Below are 24,897 nucleotides of genomic sequence, written 5' to 3'. Positions count from 1 at the left end.
TGGAGGGAATAGCTGATTGCAGTCATTGTTTCATTGTTTCTCCCAACAAGAGCGGGGTCAGCGTGCGCCGAACCCTCGTGAGAGATGCGCTCTGTAATTTAAAGAGCAGATGAAGGCAGGTTCTTTCACTCAATGGCTATTGACAGCTCCTGACGGGGATGTGCTATCTTGCAGCTCACGAGGCACACGTGGACCGTCCTCGGCCTCGTAAAACGCACACACATACGCAAACAAACAGGTAGCGCGCGTCAATGGAGCCTCGCTTTCTTTTTGCCGCATGCTTATGTAGCTGTACGTATTCAGCCTCCATTTCCAGCCGATTGTGTTTCCTGGATTCAAAGTGGTGCGGACGACCCGCGTTTGACCTTTCGAAGAAACAGAGAGGCTATATCAAATCCACGTCTGGCATTTTATTCAAGCTATTCATATCAACTGCTCAGACGTGATTCAGATTGTTTAACAGCCATTATAGGATGCGAGTGCTGTCCCAAAAACAGCTCTTTGCAACAGGTTGAATGGAACCATCAAATTCTATTCTTCTTATGTTTTCTGATGTGAAGTTGAATTGAGAGGAAATGTTTTGAAATCATTGAAGGGTTAGTTCACCCCAAAAAAAGACACATGCGTTGTGATACTCTTGTGAATGTGCGTCAAAGACTGGCACGGAAGAGAAGAAATTGTTAAATAAAGTTGTTATTTCTGTTGTCTTTTTAACTTCATAAAATTAAGACTGAATCAATGGATGAAGTCCTTACTACCTTTCTGGGCCTTGAACGTGTCAGTTGCGTTGCTGTCCATGCAGGGTCAAAAACGCTCAAGTTTCATCAATATCTTAAATTGTGTTCTGAAGATAAACAAAGGTCTTACAGGTTTGGAACGACATGAAGGTGAGTAATCAATGACAGAATTTTCATTTTTGGGTGAACTAACCCTTTAAAGCTGAAGTTTGTGATTTGTCAGTGTTAGAATACTTTCTTTTATCCCAGCTTAATATGTAGAGTCGACAATGCCATTTGTAGCTCAATTTTCCTATAAAGTGTAAATACTGTGGCTCTGTGATGCTATCAAAACATTGTTCTGTTTGTTTCAAGTTTGACAAATGCCAAGACAGCAACACTAGATCTGGGGACGGACTGAAACTGTTTGTCCATCTAATAGCAGATGGGCAGAGTGTTCAGGAAACCTGCATGAAAATTATCATTATTTATCATACAAATCTATTTGGTGACACTAGTGTCGCAAAACAACATTTCAACTTAAAAAGAGTTAAATTATGGAGGTCTCGTCATGTACAGTAAACAAAGGTTGATTTCTTGTTCAACATGTATATAAATATTACTAAACGTTTATGCAAAATATTAAAGCGTTTAACAGAAATTTGAACATGTTATTTCACAATGAAAAGTAAACCTAAATTAAATACAAATACTAGAGCTGTCACTCATGTCATATTGCTATTGCTCCCCATGTGATATTGTGTGATACATGCTCCCCATGTGATATTGTGTGATGGCATTTTTTGCACCAATATCTTGAATTTTAGTACATAACTGCATTTGTGAAGTTGTTGCCCTGTATCATATTTGTCAACAGTCAACTATTTGAAATACAAGATGAAGTACAGGTCTAAGGGCAGGGTCAGCGTGTTAACTGCGCTAAAATATTTTTTTAATTAACGCGTTAAACTGACAGTCCTAATAAATACATCCATTTTCTGTGACGCTCCTTAATATTTACCATAAAAGATTTTTGAAGTTTATTTCAAATCGGATTTCAAAAAAAAATAAATATATGTAAATTGCATTGATCGCTGGGGTAATTATAATTCTATAACCTCATTAACCCATTTTAGCATTTCATTCCATCCATCCATGGAACGGCGTGTTAAAGTGAGTAAAGAGTAGAATAATTAGAGCATGAGAAAAATACAAGGATTAGTGTATTCTCTATTGCTACGGCTTACACAAACTATACTGTATTCTCACAATCCCCACCATTCACTGCGCGAGCTCTAAACGCCCAAATGGAAACTGTGTGAGTCTGAATACCTGCAATAGTGTCTGAATGTGTGCACGTCTTTGTCCTTGGGGCTGAGTTTTATGAGCTCTTTTGACAAGTGCAAAATGACTTCCTGTTTCTTTTAAGCTGAAAAATGAAGCAAAAATCCTCAACAGGTTGCGCAACGTTTTCAGCCCCACATACTTTAATATCTTGTATTTGAGCAGGCTCTGCTTAAGACGAGGAATGTGGATATAGCAAAATCAAAGCGATAGAGCTTTGAGGTTTGGTCTCGATTGGATACAGTGCCAAAAATACTGCCTGTGCCTGAGAGAAAGTGTTCGAGTATATATGTGGGTGTGTTTGACAACAGCTCATCACAGTCATACGCAGTTCCACCGGACTGGGCCGAGCCCTCACCGGCTATTATTTCCACATCAAAGATTTGTCACATTGACAACGGCTGACATGCACGGTCCAATATCAGTCCCAGCTTCTCCTCCAAAAGCAATTCCTTCAACTCTTTCTCACGCTTTTTCTTTGCCTCAATCTCTCTCTCTTTTCCGTTACCTCTGTAAGAACTTTCAAAGTACACTCTTCACGCTTCTTTGTCACCTGTGTCACCTCTGCTTCACATGCTGGGGTGGAGAGAAGTTCCTGGATAAAACATTATTCGCTGCCTTCTCCAAAGCAACCGCCTTCTGTTGGTTCTCTCTCTGTCTCCCTCTCCAGCTGTCCTCAAAGCAAAGAACGAACACAAGTTTCCCCAGCAACATCCCGTATTTCACTATACAGAAAGGATGGCGTATCTCTCTTACAGAAATATGTACCTTTTTTTAGCTTTCCGTACAAATAAATAGTCTCTGCTAGATGTTCTGACATGACAGTGCTAGAAAAATAGTGTAAAACTCCCTTTAACCTCATTACTTTACAAAACTACTTTAATGAAATTCCAACAAGAGAAGAGATTCCGCACATCATCCATTCAGTCCATGATAAATGTTTCAAATTCTGCGAGACGGTGTGAAAAACAATTGTCTTACTCTAAAAAATGGCCAGAAAGTGAATTCCAAACACTGCCACCTCTGAAGACCGCCATAAATTACCTTGTTTGTTTACCTGTGTGCTTGTATGAGTGAATAAAATGGTGCATGGCTCCCTTAGGCAAGGCCAAAAAGCCTCCTTAATAAATCTCTCCTAACCCACTTCCATTAATGTTTATTTAATGCTTTTCTATGTGCCTCCTGGCTCTATGCTGAAAGGCAGCAACTAAGCTTTTAGTGTGGATTGACTTTACCCCTCAAGCCCCACATCCAAACTACACGCATCCCGCCTCAGCTCTGAGTGGAAGGTGGCCGCACTCTCGCCGGGCCGGCAACGGGGACCGCATTCATGGATTTAGAGCACTCGCCCAGGCAGAACAGGGAGGAAAAGCAGATTTTTTTGGTGGTTTATGGACATCTAATGGCTTGCCGTCGGGAGATGCAGGAACGGAAAGATATTTCCAATAGCGATGTGGCAGTTGTTGGTGTTTGAAGCAGCACAGACAGAGAATGGCCCTGCAGTGTATGAGAGGGTCTCTGTTTGCCACATGTATTGATCCACTGAAAGTGGAAAGCACTGTTCTCAACATATTATAGGAATAGTTTACTAAAAACATGTTCTGTCATTTTTCACTCACCCTCATGTTGCCACATTATATGGGCAAAAAAATAAACTTATACACGTTTAAAAAGACATGAAGATGAGTGAATTTTGGAGTTCTTAAAAATTAACATTTTATTTACCACTTTAAAATTTCCAATCAATCCTGCCTTAAAATTCATTACACACACACACACACACAATGAACTTTCTTTAAGGCATATGTACGTGTGTGCGTGTAAATTTTTAAAATATTATTACTAAAATATTAATAGTTTAAAAATCATGTTTTCTATTTTAATATATTTTAAAATAGAATTTATTTCTGTGACACAAAGTTGAATTTTCATTAGCCATTACTTGTCTTCAATGTCAAAAGATTCCTTCAAAAAGCATTCTAATATGCTGATTTATTACTTTTGTCATCAATGTTAGCAACAGTTGTGCTGTTTTTTTTTTTTTTGGAAACTGCGATTCTTTTTTCAGGAATCTTTTATAAATAAACAGTTAAAAAGAACAGAATTCATTGAAAATAGAAATAATTTCTAACAATAAAAAATCTTTTCTATCACTTTTTATCAATTTAACACATCCTTGGTGAAAAGTATTAATTTCTTTCAATCTAAATAAATAAATAAATAAATAAATGTACTGACCACAGACCTTTAAATGGTAGTTTATATTGTTACAAAAGGTTTCTGTTTTAAGTAAATGCTGTTCTTTTTAACTTTTATTTATTAAAGAATCCTGAAAAAAAGTGTCACAAGTTCCAACAAAATATTAAGCAGCACAACTGTTTTCAAAATTGATAATAAATCAGCATATTAAAATGATTTCTGAAGGATCATGAAGACCGGAGTAATAGTTCTGAATAATTCAGCTTTGATCACAAAAATAAATTAGATTTTTAATGTTTTACATCGTAATAATATTTCACAATATTACATTTTTTTCTGTACTTCTGATCAAATAAGCGCAGCCTTGATGAGCATTAGAAACCTATTTAAAATGCAGTAAAAATCGTAAACTTTTGACCGGCTATATATATGTAAACCATATGATAGCTTTGACAAAATTTTGGACTTGATGGTAAATAAACAGTGACAGTGAGAGAAAAAAAAACATTTTTTAGTGAACTACCCTTTTAAATCATTGAATGGCACTTACTGTGTACTTGCATCATTCATGACAATGAAAATGAACAGTGCCTCCCTGACTGAAGGACAAGGTGTTCAGTAGATTATGCAGTAAAAAATAAAGGGCCGCCTCATTAACATTCATCTCCACGAAACAATCTGAGTGCCAAATAATGACACTTCCCTTCAGGCAAACATGAATAAAAATAATAGAAGCCCATACTTCCTGAACCCGAAGAAGAGTTTTATCTGTAGCATGAAAATACTGGAGAAGAAAAAAAAAAAGTTGGTTTCACTGTAAACCATGGAAATAATTTGAATTGTACCAAATTGAACGTCACAGTTCTCTAAATTCTTTGAGGGTTTCTGGACAGCATCCAAAGTAATTAACACAACACCTTGGATGGGGATCAACAGAATGCCACCGTCAGGCTTTCTGCCGCACGCCTTTCCAGCACGCCACCATCGCAGTCCTGTCTGCTCTTAAAAGCTGCCAACACAGCCAGGACTGTCAGATAGTATCTCTGCCGCCTCTTCCACGTGTAATTATGCCGTATTGTGCAGCTGTACAAGCAATCAAGCGTCTGAACTCAATCAAAAACTTCGCCCAGACCCTGTTAGGGTACCTCTGGAAAATTTGGAGAGCACGCTACTGATTAATGGTCTATTATTGACAGAAACTCAAGCCTAGCATGCTGTGATTCGAACAGTAATGAGAACAGCCATGGCTGAAACAAATTTTTTAAAAGGGAAAAGTAGGTAATTGCTCAGGCAGTAATGAAGCTGATGAGCGGTGAGATTTTGATGACTCATTTTGTGTGGCTGTGGAATATTTGAGCAGAAAGGAAAAGAATGGGACACATTTCTGCTGATTCACCCGTTCTGAATTGTACACAAGATAGGGAGGCACATTGATTATTCTCTCTGAACCTGAAATGAAATAGAGGCCTTCGTGCAACGCTGTAGACAGACAACTGCTTGTCTAAGCTAATGTCGCATTCACTTCGCGCCCAGACGTGTTAAGAAGCTGTTGTGCTGGGTATGTTTTTAGATTTATCTGACACAAACAATATTACGCAGGAAAAGGGATTTCAAAAAGGACCCCCAAATATAATCTCATATTAAAGACTTTCTAAAATATATAGGCTACAACTATCCATATCATTTGTGACCCTGGACCACAAAACCAGTTATAAGGGCCACTTTTTGGAAATTGAGATTTATTCATCATCTGAAAGCTGAATAAATAAGTTTTCCATCAATGTGTGGTTCGTTAGGATAGGACATTATATGGCGAGATACAGCTGTTTGTAAATCTGAAATCTGAGGGTGCAAAAAAAAAAAAAAAAAAATACTGAGAAAATCAAATGTAGTTCTTAGCAATGCATATTACTAATCAAAAACTAAGTTTTGATATATTTATGACAGGAAATTTACAAAATATCTTAATGGAACATGATCTTTACTTACTATCCTAATGATATTTGACATAAAAATTGACCATTTTGACCCATACAGTGTATTTTTGGCTATTGCTACAAATATATCTGTGCTTAATAATACTGGTTTTGTGGTTCAGGGTCACATTTGTATTTTTAAAAAAGTATTATTATTATAAGTAACACTTTACAATAAGGTTCCATTAGTTAATGAAAATACCTTTGTTCATTGTTAGTTCATGTTCATTCACAGTGCATTAACTAATGTTAACAAACACAACTTTTGATTTTAATAACGCATTAGTAAATGTTGAAATTAACTAAGATTAATAAATGCTATAGAAGTACTGTTAATTCTTAGTTCATGTTAACTAAAGCAGTTAACTGATGTTAACTAATGAACCGTATTGTAAAGTGCTACCATTAGTATTATATTTTCTGTGTTATCCTGTGTATCCAAAAATCTTAAAAAGCTAGTTAGGATTAAAAATAAAAATTCTGTCATTGATCCATTCCAAGCCGGTATGACATTTTTTATTCTCTAAATTATAAAATATATTTTTAATTATGTCTGAATGTTTTTTTTTTAAATGCATCAGGTACTTTTAGCTACTTTTTACTTCATAAAAAGAAATATTAAAAATACACAATGTTGATCTGAAAATAAAATATTTAAATATACAGTAGGCCTATAAATATTTAAAGATATAAACTATCTGGGAAACATTTACTTTCTAGCTGACAGCGAATATATAAAAAATATTAAGGAAAACATTTAATACTTTAATCTAAAAATCAAGCAGGCCTTAACATACATATTTTAAAATCTTTCTTTTCTATTAATGTTCTACAGATGCCAACTGCACGCCTTCAGTTTGAAAACCCCTGACACAACCTACGTTCACACTGTAAATTATAGAATACAGTCATCACACTTGTTTATAATCTAAACGAATGTTAACGTATTCTGTGTGGTAGTACACACCTACAAGTGAGAGCTCACACAGGCCCGCAGACATGCGTCAGCGGGCACACAAACAGACACGAAACAAATGGAAATGAGGTATTTTAACATCCACACCTTCATTGGCACTCAGACTCTCTCAATTCTCTTATCTGTGAGTGGAGCTGACAGCTGAGAGTGAATTCTGCATGCAGATCAGATGTGTTGCATCAGCGCTAGTCTCTTCCTGCAGGGTGTGTGTTCGACACTCCCGCATTAACCTACAGTGCTGGGGGTCTAATTTCACCTCCACACACAGGCTAGTAATTAAAGCCTCGGCCCCCGGCAATAATCGGGATGTGATGTGTCGATGGTAACGGAGAGGCGGCGGATAAGTGAATTCCGTCCTCCCTTCTCGCCTCGCCGGCGAGGTCGGGACCTCTTGTCACATCACGCTCCCTGTCACATCAGCACGGAGAAGCCCTCTCTTCCTCTTCATTTGAAAAATTAAAAGCGGGATTCAGAGTCAATTTCACTGTCAATTTATTCTGCATCTCTGCAAATGAAATATTTATGGATCTGGGAGATGGGTCTCCGATGCTTCTCGCACCAGTATCCAGATGCATGTGAAGTGGAGCTTGTGGAGAGCTGTCCAAACAATCATCAAAACTGCAGGACGGAGCAAACAGTGAGTATGAGGTGCAGGCCAAAGTGAAAAACAGAGGGAAAGAGAGGGTTTATTTAAAAAAAAGAAAGGATTTCAGCATTCCGTGCCTACAGGTGAACTAACAGCACGACTGTGGCTCGGCACATAAAGAAACCTTAGGGCTATGTGTTGATTAGCTACACCAACACAGCAAAGCCATCAGTGTGAAGTTTTCAAAAGCTGGGGGGATTGTATTCTGAAGGGGATCCTGAATAAAGCAGCCTGCTCCAGAACATCATATATGTACATGTAATGTGTCTCAGTGAAGGTCATCTTTTATATTAGTGCTGTTGGCTCTGCTGACCTGTTCTTGACACCAACAGATGTACTGCATCTCACACATTCTCCATCAGGTTCAACAAGTTCTGTTTTATACATCGGCGCCCTGTCACATTATAACAAGTCTTCCACATAAGCTTTCGAAGGATGAGCAGATTCAATAGGACAAATTCCATTTAATGGTGAACAAAAAGGAAAGCACTTAAAGAGAGGATGAGGGATTCATATTATACCTTGATAAATTACTATAGCATTCAAATTGATGTTTAACTGTTAAAAACGCTGAGGTAAATGAAATTTCTGAATCAAATATTTCCTCATTTGGAAGGTGGTAAAAATAAACAAAAAAGTGCACTGTTAGTCCTTGGGTGTACTACAGCAAAAAATATTACTACGATAACTACGACACCCAAGGACTAGGACTATTGAGAAATTCTCATTTTAATCATTTTGCGCAAATTTTACTCAGAATGATAATTACTCAAACCGAATCACAGGGACATGGCATTTAAAACTTTAAAACTTTGGGGTCGGTAAGATTTTTAGATGTTTTTGAAACACAACTTATTTAAATGGGACATTCCATGCAAAATTTTTCACTAGACTAGACTTTTTACATGATGTTTGCATATAAATGTGTTAGCAGTGTGTGAACACAACCACCTTACAATGATAAAAATCCATTCACTCTTTTTTTTAACCTCCCAAAAAACTAAACAGTCTCAATTATCAAGCCGTTTTGATTTTCGCAGCTATTATGATGTCATACTGCTCAAGCCCCGCCCACGGCTGCTGATGGACTGTCCCGTTTTTGCATATTTCTGCCCTCAGACATTTGTACGCTGTCTGCCATTTTCTCTGTTTTTGACAAACAAAAAACGGTGTTGTGTTACATGAACATTGTGGAATTTTAACCAAAGTATGTAGATCCCTAAACGATCAATCATCAATTAAACTTGTGGAAAACAGGCATCCGATGTCCCCTTTATAAATGTCTTGCATTAAATAACTTTAATGCATCCTTGCTGAATAAAAAGTATTACAAAAAAAAAGTGATCCAAAACTTTTGAATGCCACTGTTCATAAGTATTAGGGGTGTAACGGTTCACAGAATTCACAGTTCAGTTCGATATGACACAGTGGTGTCACGGTTCGGTGCATTTTCGATACAGCAAAAGGAAAGAAATGCCAAGGAAGTTTCCTTGATTTTTTTCAAACTATTTTATTTATTAAAACTAACATCGTAAGCATGATTTTTTGAACAATGCAGTGTGGAGAACAACAGTCACATCTCAGATTAGCAGCAGAAGGCGGATTTCATTAATAACGTTGGGCTGACGAGTGATGTGAGAAAGACAAGAATTTGGCGAAAGATTTAGTTTCGAAACGATACAAAAGCACCTGCTTTAAAATATTTTAGACTTTGGAAGGCCTTTTGAATTTTGCCGTTTATCTAAGATGATTTTAGAAGCTTTTTTTAACATTTGTTTCTTATTTATTTGGTTCCACAGTGTTTGCTGATTTTAAATGTTTTATGTTTATACTTTGTGTAAGTTATTTGTTATTTTATAATAGGCCTAATAGGCATGGTATATTTGTATTTGATACATTCTATAATATAAGTGAGTTTGTCATACTGTTTTACTGTTGTCAATTCAATTGTCAATCTAATTCGAAAGTGAAAGTAAAATGTGCACAGGCTCTAACGATCTACCTCACCATCACAACCCTACTGCAGTATTGTGTTTTTCTTCGGGGGTAAGAGGGACAGACATCACATTGCCAGTTACGTTATTTGGGCTGCCTTGTTGAGCCCAGTGGCACTGAGAACATTATATTTCACATACTTTAAGCTCTTTTATTTCCCAAATGTAACAGGATTAGTCAAAAGAATCATTCAGTTTGTAATGCGCACCGAACCGAAAGCCTCATACCAAACGGTTCAATACAAACATGTGTATATGTGTATCATTACACCCCTAATAAATATATATGACCTCCTCATCCAATGTATTTATAGTTGACCAACAACCTTTGAAGGTGCAACTAATGTGTACTAATTCAGATCTGTAATAGGTGCGAATTTACAAACTGTGTGAGTGAAATCTATCCTATAGCCACGTACACCGTGCACCCGATAGTATCCCTCAGGCGAGATGTTGCTTATGCTATAGGTGCCTCGTCTCAGTGCATCTCTTAGCATGCCTTCACCTGCTAGTAATTAAGTTTATCACTCCTAACAAACTGCTCTGTGATTACACGAATTACACAATTGGTTTCAGCGATTGCTATCATACAGCTGCTGAAATGAGAACAATTGCAGGCTTCTTCATTTTAATTGAAAACCACATCGGCATACAGCGGGCTGCTCTGGGAGAAAGAGAGAGATACTAATAATCAAGGTTCAAGGTATATATTTTTTGTTTTTTGAATTATGTTTTCAATTTTATTTCATATAATAATGTGTGGTAAATCACTGAGACAGAAGGGGGGAGAGACAGAAGAAGAGGAAACGTGTGGGCTTAAGCGCCTTAATGGCGGCACAAGCATGCCTAGCTGGTTAAAAGCAATAGTCTAATAAGGTATACCCCCCATTTTACCTTTCCATCAGCGATGATGGTTCAAATGAGTGTGAGAGTGGTTCTCAGGAGGGTGGTTAATATATTTCCTGAGCATGCCTGTAATCAAGACTAGTAGGATTGTTCTGATGGAGTCCCTGCTGAGCTGACTTTGAAGTACGCCTCCAGACGACTAAGTGTTTTAAATGTCAATAGAATTGGAGGTTGTCTTTTTTTTTTTTTTTGGACATATAAAACTTCTGTACAAATAGCTAGTCTAAGCACTTAAATGCTTTTAGCTCTGCACAAATTGGATCGATGGTGAGCACTTTTGCTGCAAAGCGAACCTTTCTCCTTTTTGTTTTCTATTTTATTTCATTTCATTCCTTATCTTGTGGTCGTTATTACTTTAATGAGAGTCTATTTATTTATTCCAGGGAAATCAATTCCGACACTTTCAAATGAACAACTATTTGGATAGGCTGGGCAACCCATCCTCAGGATGTTTGCCAGCCTCTGTGAGACTGTTACATGTGCACACACCCAGAGAGAGAGAGAGAGACAGAGAGAAAGAGAGAGAGAGAGAGAGAGAGAGTATTGATCAGTCTCTTCCTGTTGAAGCAGCAGGGTGCTGTGACAGGCAACAGCTCCATTCAATATCCTTATCATCCTCCCAGTCTTCAGCCTAACAGCAGGTCACACCAGAGCTGAAGAGCTGAAGGAACATTTCGATTCCTTAAGCCAACGAATTCCATTAAAAGACCACTAACTCATTTCTTTGTTCATAGGAACTTCAGCTTAATGAAGTGTCCAGACAAAAAAGAAATCTAGTGAAGTACCTGTGTAGAGCTGGGTGGACCTTAAACTACTTACACAGTCATGATATATCAGTCAGGCAAATAAATGGCTGATATTTGGCCATTCTAATCATCTGCAAATATGCTGGCCATTCTGATTTTAACGTTTTTGAATTAAATGTCTCTTATGCTCACCAAGGCTGCATTTATTTGATCTAAAGTACAGCAAAAACAGCAAAAAATGTAAATATTTTTACTATTTAAAATAACTGTTTTCTATTTGAATAGATTTCAAACTGTAATTTGTTCCTGTGATCAAAGCTAAATTTTTGGGGGGTGGGGGAGAGTGGTTAGAAATTAATAGTTTTATTTAATAAGGATGCTTTAAATTGATCAAAAGTAATGATGAGAAATGTATAATGTTACAAAAGATTTCTATTTTTAGATACATGCTGTTCTGACCTATCTTTTCATCAAAGAAACCTGAAAAAAAAAACTAGTTAGCTGTTTTTAACATCATAATATTAATAATACATGATTTTGAGCAGCAAATCAGAATATAATAGAATAGAATGATTTCTGAAGCATCATGTGACTGGAGTAATGTAAAGCTTTGAAATCACAGGAATAAATTACACTTTAAAATATATTTATAGTAAACAGTAAAAAAATAGTAAAATAGTAAAAATAGTAAATAGTAAAAATATTTCAAATAGTTTTTTAAATAGTAAAAATATTTAAACATTTTCCTGTTTTTGCTGTATTTTGGATCAAATAAATGCAGGTTTGGTAAGAAGAAAGACTTCTTTAAAAACTGTTCAAAAACTTTTGACTGGTAGTGTACATGTAACAGCTAACAAATGTTTTGTTGATATAAATATAAATAATTCAATTTCACTACATATCATACATCTTGATTATTATTTGCCATCAATCACCCTGCTCTCTTAATCTCTCCATGTAAATTTTAACAGCAAAACATGATGACGACAACAAAACAGCTCAGGAACAGATGTTGCATTGAATGCGTACAGTGTGTTGCGAATAAAGGCTGTTGCAATCTATAAAGGCTCATGTTCACAGCTGGTCCAATGAGTAATAATCAGCAAATTTAAGTATGGAGTTCTGCATGCACCCTGCTGGCTATAACAGGGACATTTTTCCTGTGTGCGGGCTCTCTCTGATTAGATTAAGTGCAGACATGATACAAATGAAAATCATATTTACGGTACACCGTCATACATCTACTGCCGACCCATGTCAAGTCTGGGGGGAGGAGAGCGCGCTGGAATAATGGAACAGTCTCCAGTGGAGACAAGAAGGCACAGCCACTATTTTTAGCAAATTAATTTAAGGCTCTGAATAATTAACTGATAATTATCTGGCAATCAAGTGTGAGATAAAATGATCTCTCACAGTTTCTCCAGCAAAAGCTGAGGAGCTTTACAGGGATGTTGAACTGACAAGGAGAATGAGACGCGTATCCTGAAGGCAAGTGGATTTGCGAATCATTAATGTCTAATGAGTGACAGGAAACTGGCGCCCACACAATGTTTGTTTGTGACATAACAGAGGGGATGTGAAAAAGCTGTCTGCTCCAGCCGATGCTGATCAGAAACATGTCACAGAGCTGACGCTCCTTCACGCAAACACCTTTAGAGAGTGTGAACATCCCTCCAGCACCGAAGTGTTTTACAGCGGACAGAGTTACGGGAAATGTTTCCGAGTGCTGCTGTATGCTGGACGGTGATGAAAGCGATGCATTTATTTGTCCTTTCCTATTCAGCACCCAACAGAAAAAGCATCCTCAAATAACCCATATTCTCAAGGCCAAAACATTTTTGAATGTAACTGAAGACATTGCGAGTACTGAGTATTGGTGACAGTACATGGCCTGCACATGGCACTGGCCTTTGCTCATTTTATATGATAGAGTGACGACTTCACACAAAGTTGAGGATATGCAAGGACATAACACGGTTGATCAAAGGTTGTGGATTTCTATTAAACTAAAGACGCAAGAAACCCTGAAGCGCTGCTCATAAAAAAAAACCCAAGAGCTTCTTGACAATGCGAATTGGCGTGTTCTACAAATGCACAGGATGAAGTCAACAAAGCCATTCAGAAAAAAAAGCTAAGGAAAGAACGTTTATAACGTTCAGAAAAATGCAGACTGTCAACCTCCAGAGGAAGTCAGATTAATATAATATATAATCTTCATATATATGTAATGAAAGAATATGAAAACATTTTTAAAATATTACTATACTTCAGATTTAAATCAACAATTATATAAAAAAACAAATTATTATTTAATTGAATGTAATTTAATTTAATTATTTTTTATTCATTCTTGATAAAGCCTAAGATTTAAAAAAAAAAAACAACAAAAACGAAAGGAAAATCACCTTTTTTAGCGAGACATTTAATGCATAATTCTAAGCGGGAAAAAAACATGCCATTTGTGGCTTTAATGCATTACAAATATACATTTTTCAATTAATGGAAATTGCCTACTGTGATGATGTGGCAACATGGTGGAAAATTAGTGTTTTTTTTCCCCCTCCTGGCTTTGTGCACATTAAGTGAAGAGAAAGAAAGAGGGATAGTGAGGGCCTTTATGCCCTAGATAAGTGCACACCAGCCGGCTGGGCACTGACAGCTGATGAATCGCCCAAAGCTATGTGTTTGTGCTTCAACGTGTGAATATCAAAGTGTCTTACAACTAGTCCCCCATAATTCCCTCTATATTCTACCTGCCTCTCGCTCTTCCATTCATCCATCCATCCGTCGTTCCATTCATCCATCCATCCATCCATCCATCGCTCGCTCCTCTTCCCCCCCTTTTCTGAAGCTCTTTAAACATTGTTCCACTGGCATATTCATGTAGAACCATCTGTCAAGCTAACTATATCAACCCGTCAATCCGTCCATCTCGCTGTCACTTTATTTTTTTCCCTCTCTCGTTTCTAGTCCGGTTCTGTGGAGGCTGATATCTAATTTCAAAACACTGTACCTTCTCAGTGGCAGAGAGCTGCAGAGAGACACAAGTACAAATGGAAATGTGGATTGCGCCCAGGCATCATCTGTCTGACAGCTGCTTTCAATATCAAAAAACAAGCCTTTCACAAGCCACATAGTTTACACACAAATAGCAACTCCTTTTTAATACAAGACGGAGAGAAAAAAACTTTTCGGTGGTAAAACGCTTCGGGTGATGGATATGTAACTGGCTGGACACACTCGACTATTGTGTCCTTTACAATATCTAAACGTCTAGGGAAGCTCAATTACTTTGGCTCTTGAGATGCGCATGGCGAGAAGGTAGGTTGACAGGCTACCTACTTCCCACAGTGCAACCTTTTATGAAATCGATGCCGCAGCTAAATGTGGCTTCCCTCCTAACTGTAGCCCCCGTCGACCGAACAGAGAAAAACACCCACAAACAGATAAATCCATCCACTTACCATAACTGTATTCTTCAGCGCCGACTGACAGCGTTAGTATCAGCTACATTAGACATTTTTTCTCCCTGAAATAAAAACTTCAAGAGCTACTCGAGCATCTTGCCGCTAACGAATCGTCTCTCATTATGCTCATCCAGAGTGCTATGGATCAGCTAAAACCTCTATCTGACAAGGCAGTGTCTCAGCGGTGAAAAGGTTTGACACAACCTTGACACGTTCAATGCCTGCACTTTGATTAAGGCCAGGGAAAAGAGTGAAAAATCCATAAATATATCATCAAGCCTCTGCGGGGAGAGCCATGGCGCACGCCGGCAAGCCTGATGCCTGCCCAGTAAACAGACATTTGAAAAGTCCTGTCTTCAACCTGCACAAAAGAACACTCACGTCTATTCTCCAAACACACATCTCAGAGAGACGCTTCAAACGCTTTCAAAGGATCGAAAATGATAGCAGCAGTCCACAAACACCCCGACTTTCACCGCATTTATTTATATAGCTAGAAGAGGTCTGCGAGCCGCGTGAATACTGAGGGTTTCAAAAGAAGAGACACAAAGAGATATGAAAGTCGACACGTTTTGTCCGCAGAGATCATTGGGAATAAGTGAGATTGATTGGACGCGCAGACTGCAGCTACTCCGGGTTGTTTACACAGGAAAAGCCACTCCAGATGCCACCAGCATGGGAGCCGCATTAATCTAAATGGAGCTCGGCACCTTCCGCAGGTGCTGGCGACAGAAACGAGCTGTAGGAAGAAAACAAGCGAACTCCATTTCCATTCGCAGGCCGCCATTTTGTGCACTCGGTGACATTCATTTGCGCAATGAGGGATCTTAGAGTCTCTCCGGCTCCTCTCATTAACATTAACCGCTGCAATTCAGAGCCAAAGCGCATTAACCCACTTACTTTCCTAATTACCTTTCCTCTGCTTTTTATTATCTACTTTCCGTCCGACCTGAGAGAGGTTACTTTGAGAGCCTGCCATTCATTACACGGATGCTCTACGCTCTGTGAAAGAGGCGGAAAAATGTAAAAAATGTATTTATGAGTAAACTCTTCCAAAGAAGCTTGAAGGGCTGAATGGATTCGTTTCAATGTTTTTAGCAAAGATGCATCTCAGTAATGAATCACTTACAGGTTGAGTTGCTTCAACACAAAGAGCCATTCGTAATCAGACCTGTATCTAAGGGCAAATTAGGTGCTTATTTCATACGGGACAGGAACTAGTCTGTTATGAATAGAGACTGGGGGGAAAAATGAAGAGATAAATGGTATTTGCTTTTTTAACGCTGTCTATTTATACATATAGTGATATTTTATGTTATAAAAGATAAGTGTTTTATGCCGCAATCTGGAGCTCTGCAGTAGAAACATCTAAAATCCCAAACCAGACAGGTTCATTTCTTCACTTCCTGTAGCAGACTGCATTAATCCGCGTGAATGCCAAAGCACTCGTTCATTCTGCTTGTGTCATTTATTATGGCAATATAAGAGAAGATATGAACTGAGGAAAAAGCTTTGCTCTTTGGCTAATCGTAATTAGGTGCTTAATTGTCTACATCATATGCATTCTCTTGGTTGCGACTAGTAAACACACAAAGAAAACGTCTTCTTTCCACAAATAAATCAGCCTGAGCAAGAGACTGCAGTTTAACAGTCTCTCTGCTGACAGTAATTACACAAAACATTCTGCTCAATGCATTGATCAAAAAAACAATACGCGCTGAAAAAGAAAACGCCAGAAATAAACCAGAACATATTTGCATTCATTTTCGCATCTATCTTGGTATTGCAAAAACAACAGATATGAGTTCTGACCTTATTAATTTTAGTGTTAATTAAAGCTTACAAAAAGTAGAAAAAAAGCAGGAAAATTACACCAACATTTGGCTAAACAACCAGTTAACTATTTGTTATGAAGACATATTGTAACAAAGTCATATAAAGCACTCACAGAAAAAAAAATAAAACAATAACTTACAATAACTTGCCGCTGAGGCCGTACTTGTCATACTATCCTTAAAGAGGCATCTTTGTACCTTATTTACCTCTACAAGGTTTGAGTAAAGATTTTTCTGGTCGACTATTCGTCCTTTTTAAGCATTAGTCGACTATTAGTCGCACATTATTTAAAAACACCCTATAAATAATAATAAATAATAAATTATAATTATAAAAAGCTTGCCACAACATACTATATAATAATTATTAATAATATATAATAATTATTAACGTGTCAGGGAAAAACAGCAAGGAGACTGCATTAACGTTTTCATAATTTATCGATAAACTAGCGTTTTAAATGTTTTCGGCTTAAGAGATGAAGTCGACGACACTGACTCATCATCTCTGCGGTAATGGATATGCCCTTATGTTTAAGACAGATTACATAATCTGAGAATATTTGTTTTCAGTTTGAATTGGTTCATTTAAAAGTAGGCATTTCACTCTCTATAGATACATTTTTAATGTCTGTAAGGAAAGTATACACAGAGTTTCGTCGCTCAAGTTCACAGAGACCAAGAAAGCGAATCCTGTTTGCTTTATTTTACAAAAGAACAACGTTTCGTTGTTATTCTGAGTGCACACAAATAAACAGAGTTTTTACAGATTCGAAAGATGTGTTACTTTTATCTGTACGACCAAAAATTCCGGAGTATTTTAAGAGCGAGTGAGCGCACCGGCACCTCCATTTGTCATGCGGTAAGCACGCTACAAAAACACTTCAATATCACAGATTTTTCTAGGTTAACATTAAATTGCTACTACAAGCATCTTTCAGATAAAATGCCATATTTGAGGTCATTGAATGATAGGCGAGCGTTTGGATGTCCTGTCCGATATAGACCAGCCATTAAAGATCTGTTCATCACGGACTGCATGACTTTGCCACTTCCTGTGGATTTTTACTTTTTTTTTTCTGTGACGAACAGAACATTTTGGCTGACCAAGCCTCTTCTCGTCGACTAACAGTCAGTTGACTATTAGGGGCCAGCCCTAAAAAGGTCAAAATAGTATATATTACTATTCTAATGTACTAACATGCACCATTTAGGGGTATATAAGATGCAAAGCTATCCCTTTATGAGTACTGCCCCAGTGACAAACTTTTAGAAAAAAATGTGCAAAAATTATACCTTCAGGGTACAACGGCTTGTCACTGGTGCAGTACCCTGCTCAAATGGAGTTAACGAGGTTTCTTGAGTAAAGAAAGCGCTATTCTTATTCAAACGTTAGTTCTTTATTTACCCTTGCACTGCGAAGCAGACGTCTGTCTTCAAACTGCGTGCCGCGGCACTTCTTTCTGAACGGAGGCAGGCAGAGTTATGAGGTTTGCTTCAAAATTTGAGGATCCAATGGCGTTACGAGGTTTAGGTTTAGCTCTTTAGAATGCATTTCATTGGTTAAATATTTGTAAAAGCCACAAACAGACATAACGACGACCAATTGCAGTGATTTAAAAATAATAATAACAACATACATAAGAGATAGGAAGTTTTCGATAAACACTGCGCCTCGGAAACACTGCTCTATGGTACTATTATGAATACATCAGGTGTAAAGAAAGTATAGGGGTGTCCCTTTGAGAGTACTACAAGCTGTTGTACCCCTAAAGGTAGAATTTTTGAACATTTTTGTGTACATTACCATTAAAGTAACAAAAAAATATTGTAAAAATACAATAATAAAAGTAAAAAATAAATGTAATTTTTTTAAATAATTATATATATGTAGCAGTTAGATGTTTCTGAAAATAAAAAAGCCTTATATACTCAAACTTTTTATATTAGCTTAAATAGCATGTTAATCCTATAAATACACATTCATTTTTACCTTTAATTAGATTTCCAGGCGAGGTAAGCTGGAACACCAGAGAACCATCGAACAGAAACGATCCCACAAGGAACTGATAATGCCTCATCAGCCGGTATGTGTGCACACGTGCACAGGCCTGCTTGATTAGCTCATATATATCCTCACCAGGAGGATCCCGAGCCAGGCCTCACGCTGCCACGCGAGATTAGCCATAACTGCTGTTTTATGTCTGCTCTTCAATTTTCAAAATCCAATTTAAAAAAAGGGAGGGGAGGTGCGGGGGCCTCAAACGATCACACGCCCCAATATGAGGCCTATATTTGGAACAATCATTTGGAATTAGTACCGACAATGATTGGAAGCGTTATCAAAAAATACTGACCGGGAACTTTGCTGCTGTTTTAGTACTTTGCATTTCTTATTCGTATGCAAATTGCGACGCTTACTATTGTGTCTTTTATCGTTAGCTAGCAAAGCAGAGCCTGTGTTATAATTGCTGCAATGTTTCATGAAGTAAATTTGGAAAATGAAAGTGTTGTTGCATTCCCAGGAGAGCTGTAGCTGAACCTGTGGCACCGCAGCAGTTGAAAGCGTCCCTCTGAGAATGCTCACCGTCTCGGCTTTCTCTTTTACTCTGAAGCGTAAGAAAGAGTTAACAATCCACTTTAAGACATAGTCAAAGTGAATAAGGGAATTAGAGGAAGAGAAAATCTTATCTCCTTACATCCCCTCTGTCTCGATGAAAAGCTAGGCACTAGACAGATATGGTGTTAGAGCAAATCTCTGAGATATACTTTTAGCGCAAATTGTAACTTGGAACTGACAAGCTTCTTCCTGTGATCTCCCTGAACTGCTGTGAGTGGCAAGTACGTGGCAGAAACCGCATGGCCCTTTCTTCTCTGAATAAGCGCCGTCGTTTTCTTATGTGTTGACTTGCGTAACACATTTTCAGTTTGCAATGCAGAGAAACTCATTCTGCTAAATCAATTATATCAGCAAAATTCATATCAAATAAAACTCTTGTTCATTCAAGGATCTATTTATGTTTTAATCAAATGCCACCTAAAAAAGGCAACATGGGAAAGCAAAATGCATTTGAATATTCTCACAGACGAAAGAAACAGACTATCACATTAGATAGCGGTGAAGATACTCTCCGCCGATTGAAGATAAGCAGATATTGTGAAAGGATTAAGTTATCAAAGAGGATCAAGCTGGTTGATAAGTGAGATTCCTGGCAAATATGCAAGATTGATAAAGAGACACAATGATAGCGCTGTTACCACCGTGCAGATATCACACACGCGCGCTCGCGCTCGGCTTCTGCTAGAGCTAAGAATTCATGCAAGCAACACATTGCTGCGCCAGGCAACGCAACACCCTTATTAGACGCTATATGGAGACCAGCTGGTGATCTGAATTCTGAAGCACCTCTGAGCAGGTCAGTCCTTTTCCCTACGAGACGAACCAAACAGGGCTGAAACAGATGCTCAACCTGTACACAGACTAATGTAATTTATAATTGGAGAAGTGACATAAAAATGAACAACAGAGAAAGAAAAAAAAGAAGGAGGAGAAAAAAAACACACTTTGTAGTGCGTGAGAGGCAAATAGGCTCTGACAGAGCAGCATGTGTGGCAATTACAACTCAGTGGTAGATGAGACCGGATGGAGCGATTTCCAACAGCACTGTGGCCTCCACAAAGTTGCCATTAGAGGCTCTGCTGGGGTACTCTGTCTTCTGTTATTACTGTCTCTCTCGAGTCAATCTACCTCTCTATCATTAGGAACAAAACAAGAAATCTGGGTATTCAACTATTAAAAGGCAGAAGTATAAATCGGTCAAACTCACAAGGGAATGCTTGGGTCATATCGCAGCCCAAAATGAAAAACAAAATAACATTCATTTATATTTCGCATAAATAACTGATATGACTGAGAGAGTGAGAGAGAGAGAGAGAGAGAGAATTTTAAGGACAGTTATGACCACTTTGAATTTAAGACTTAAGATTATTTTCATGGCAATTAAAGATATTTTCCACTAAAATTAAATTAAATTAAATTAAATTAAAATAATTAAATTAAATTAAATTAAATTAAATTAAATTAAATATTATTTACTATTTTTTTATTATTAAAATATTCTTGAAATAAAGGCAGTAAAACAATTAATACTATGCGAACTACACTTTATTTATTTTCCGGATTTAGTGTTATTTTGGGATGAAATATAATTTTTCTTCCCAGTTGTTCTAAAATTCACCCAACATGTTGTTAAATCCTCCCTGTGTATACACTTCTGTTCAAAAGGGATTGTAAGACTTTTTAAAGTTTTTTTTTTTAAAAGGAATCTATTTTGCTGTGTTTATTTGATCATAATATTGTGTAATATTATTACAATTCAAAATAACAGTTGTGCATTTCAATATATGTTAAAATATAATTTATTTCTATGATGCAAGGCTGAATTTTCAGCAACATTACTCCAGTTTTCAGTGTCACATGATCCTTCGTAATCATTCTTATATGCTGATTTATTATCAATACTGGAAACAGCTGTGCTGTTTAATATTTTTTTGGAACATGTGATACTTTTTTATAGGATTCTTTGATGAATAAAACGTTTAAAAGTACAGCATTTTATTTAAATATATATATATAATAAATTTATAAGTCTTCACTATCACTTTTAGCAATTGTTGTTAAAAAAAATATTTCTATTTTGAATAAATGCTGTTCTTTTTAACGTTTTATTCTGAAAAAAAGTTTCACTGGTTCCAAAAAAATAATAAGCAGCACAACTGTTTTCAAAACTGATAATAAATCAGCATCTTCTGAAGGATCATGTGCCACTGAAAATTGGAGTAATGACTAAAAAAAAATCAGAATTGCATCACAGAAATAAATTCTACTTTAAAGTATAATAAAACAGAAAACCTTTTAGAGCACAATAATATTTCACAATATTACATTTTTCTTTCTGCATTTTTGATTAATTAACTTCCTTCTTTAAAAACGGCAGTGTATAATAAAGAAGAGCGCAATAGAGTTTTTTCAATGCAAGCACATCATCAAAGAAAATTAGATTCTGTATTACTAAAACATTTCATTCCCAGCTCACCTACAACTGTGCAATCACATGACCACAGACAGAGAAGCTCATTAAAAACACAGATACAGTATTTAATAGATAACAGCTTCTAGGCTGTAAACGTTGTATGTGGGGTCACACCGAGACTAAGCAGATGAAACTCGGGGTTGGGCTTAAAATATAACAGGTCACGGCTGTAGGTTAATTGCCACAGTGGCAGGGTAACAGGGGCAGGAATAGATGTATGCAGACACTCTAGAGAAGAGAGGGATGATCTGTGTGATGGTTAAGTGCATGGCCGGAATTAAAGATTAGTTGGTCGGATCTGTGGGCAGAGGAGAGGAACGCGGTGTCATTTATTAAAACGTTTCCTATCTCTATGCTCAGCCTTAAGAGGCTATGCCATCTGCTCGCCAAAATTGGTAGAATTTGGCACTATCATCCTACTTTTATGTATATTCTTACTCTCAAAGTTGCTCACTGATGGTCTGTGTCATTAAGCAGACTTCACAGGAAGGCTGTGAAAGACACTTAAGTCACTATTAAAGTTTTATTTCGATCAGCACATCTGTTGCTTTATCGTTTAAACCCAACAAACATCTTTTTGCAAAATGTTGTGCTTTAAAAGTGTACTTGTGTTGTCTTTAAACCACATGCCATTTGATTTGACATTTTGTTATCTCATGCAATAACATTCAGTCACTTTTTGAAGTAACCTACAAGTCCAAATACTTTTTGGGGTCACTTTGAGAGACATTTTAGGGGCACGTGAGGACAGATATAGGAGACAGAGACTGGGATAAGTGTGTCTCTTGATGTGCCGTTTCAAACGGGGAGAAAAAAACTCATCAAGGACTTTGGTTAGAACCATGGGACTCACACCTAAGTGGGTTTGTGAGTTGGCGCAGTGACGTCCTTTTGTTGGTTGATATGTGAATAAATGAAAACGGTGATGTAACATTGATAGCATACAGAGTTACCTCAGCCACCCTTGTGTCAGAGTACAAAAAAAGTCATTATAGGAAAGGCTTTCAGCTCAGGACACAATTACAATGATTAAAGGCCAGATTTTCCACACAAACTAGATGATAATGGATTATTAGTCACCAACAGGGATATAAAAATGGTAAATAGCAAAAAAGCAAGCCAAGGAATACGTATCTTTCTCAGGGTCTCCATAGCATTCAGGAAGGTCAGATGGCGTCTCAGGAAAAACAGCCTGAAACTTTCCTTGTCTTTTTCACAAACAGTCAAAAGAGCAGCACCCCTGTGGGCACCGCTCTCCTGCGTCTCCCTCCCTTCCCTCCACATGCCAGTCCCATTTCACAAGCCTCTGTAGATCTGCCCAGCACCACACACACACACACACACGTACACACCCTACCGTCCCCCATCACCTTGCTCTGAGATGAATGAGATCGCCACTGTCCTCAATCATTTTAATCACTACATTGGAAAATGCCTTGTTCACGGTTATCATTTTTGGGCTGCCTTCTGGCTGCTCTCCCCGCATCTCCGTGTGACAGACTCGCTCTCGCAAAACGCACGCACACACGCGGCTGGCCAAGATATAAGAGTCGCAGCTAACAGATGGTGGAAGATTGGGGGGAAGATTCCTAATTTTGACTCTTCTGCCCTTTTAGAGGGGGCCTAGTTTGAGAATGTAGGTTCAGCATCTGCTTCCTGCCGAACAGAGGCGATGTGCTGAACGCTAGCAGCCTCTCCAGCGCGATGATGCAAGCGCAGGCCAACAGCACAGCCACCTGAGACGCCAGGACTGCACCGCTCTCAATTAAATTAATCATTTATACGGAACAAAAGAGATTCTTTTGTTCCACATTATCACATAAAGATTTAAGCGCTGTTTGGATGAATGAGATTGAGTGTTGGGGATGTTGACTTTATGAATTGACGATATTCTCTTATGCAAAGTCAAAATATACATATTATCAAACCTATATATCTCTAATTAAACTAACTAGACAAAAAATTATAAGCTAAATGTAATTTCTATATTTTTATAATTCCAATTAAACTAACCAAAGTACAATTTATAAACTCAAATCTAAATATTATTAATCCTATATATCATTGAACTAACCACACTAACATTTATAAGCTAAAATTTATTTCTGTATTTCCAATTAAACTAACCAAAGTACAATTTATAAACTAAAATCTACTAACTAAAATGTATAATTAAATAATAATGAATAAAAAGATAACAAAAATAATATTATATACATATTTAAATACATATTAAATATAATAAAATAATAATAATAAATAAAAATAAAAATACAAATAAAATAATAGCTTATTTTCTTATCATCATCATCAATACATACTAATATATTATCACATTTATTCTAAAATTATAATATTATCATTAAAATTATTTATTATGATTAAAATGGATAAAAATGCATATATTTAATATACATAAATAATAAATTATTAAATAATAATTAATAGTTTAAACAGTTTCTTATTCTTATTATTAAACTAATTTATTATAATTAAAATTGATAATAAAATAATAATAAATACAAATAGAATAAAAATAATTTGTCTCAACAGTTTATTCTTCTTATTATCATTATCATTATTAATAAATAATAATTATTATTAAAATAATAACATTATGAAATATATATTAAAATAATATATGATTAAAATTGATAATAAATAAATAGTTTATTATTCTTATTCATATCATCTTCATCATTGTTATTAAATAATAATTATTATCAAAATAATAATATATTATTAAATATATTTAATATACTTATGTGATATATTATTCAAATAAAGTGTATGTGTGTGTATATATACACACACACACACACACACATATATATATTATATCATTTATTATAAATTAAAATTTAATAATTAGATAAAAATAAATTAGATAAAATAAATAAATACATCATTAAATAAAAAAGTTCAAACTGTTTTTTTTCTATTCTTATTTGTATCATCATCATTACTAAATAATAATTATTAAAATAATACATATTAAA

General features: G+C 36.6%; 1 protein-coding gene across 8 annotated transcripts in view; it reads right to left on the bottom strand.

Moving 5' to 3' along the window:
- diaph2 (diaphanous-related formin 2) overlaps positions 1-24,897 on the bottom strand; it is a 494,681-nt gene that overhangs the window by 75,820 nt on the left and 393,964 nt on the right. The window lies entirely within an intron of this gene.

Source organism: Labeo rohita, chromosome 14, assembly GCF_022985175.1.
Source record: "Labeo rohita strain BAU-BD-2019 chromosome 14, IGBB_LRoh.1.0, whole genome shotgun sequence".
NCBI classification, from domain to species: Eukaryota; Metazoa; Chordata; class Actinopteri; order Cypriniformes; family Cyprinidae; genus Labeo; species Labeo rohita.
The sequence above is the reverse complement of the archived record's forward strand: the minus strand, read 5'-3'. Positions and strand labels throughout refer to the sequence as shown.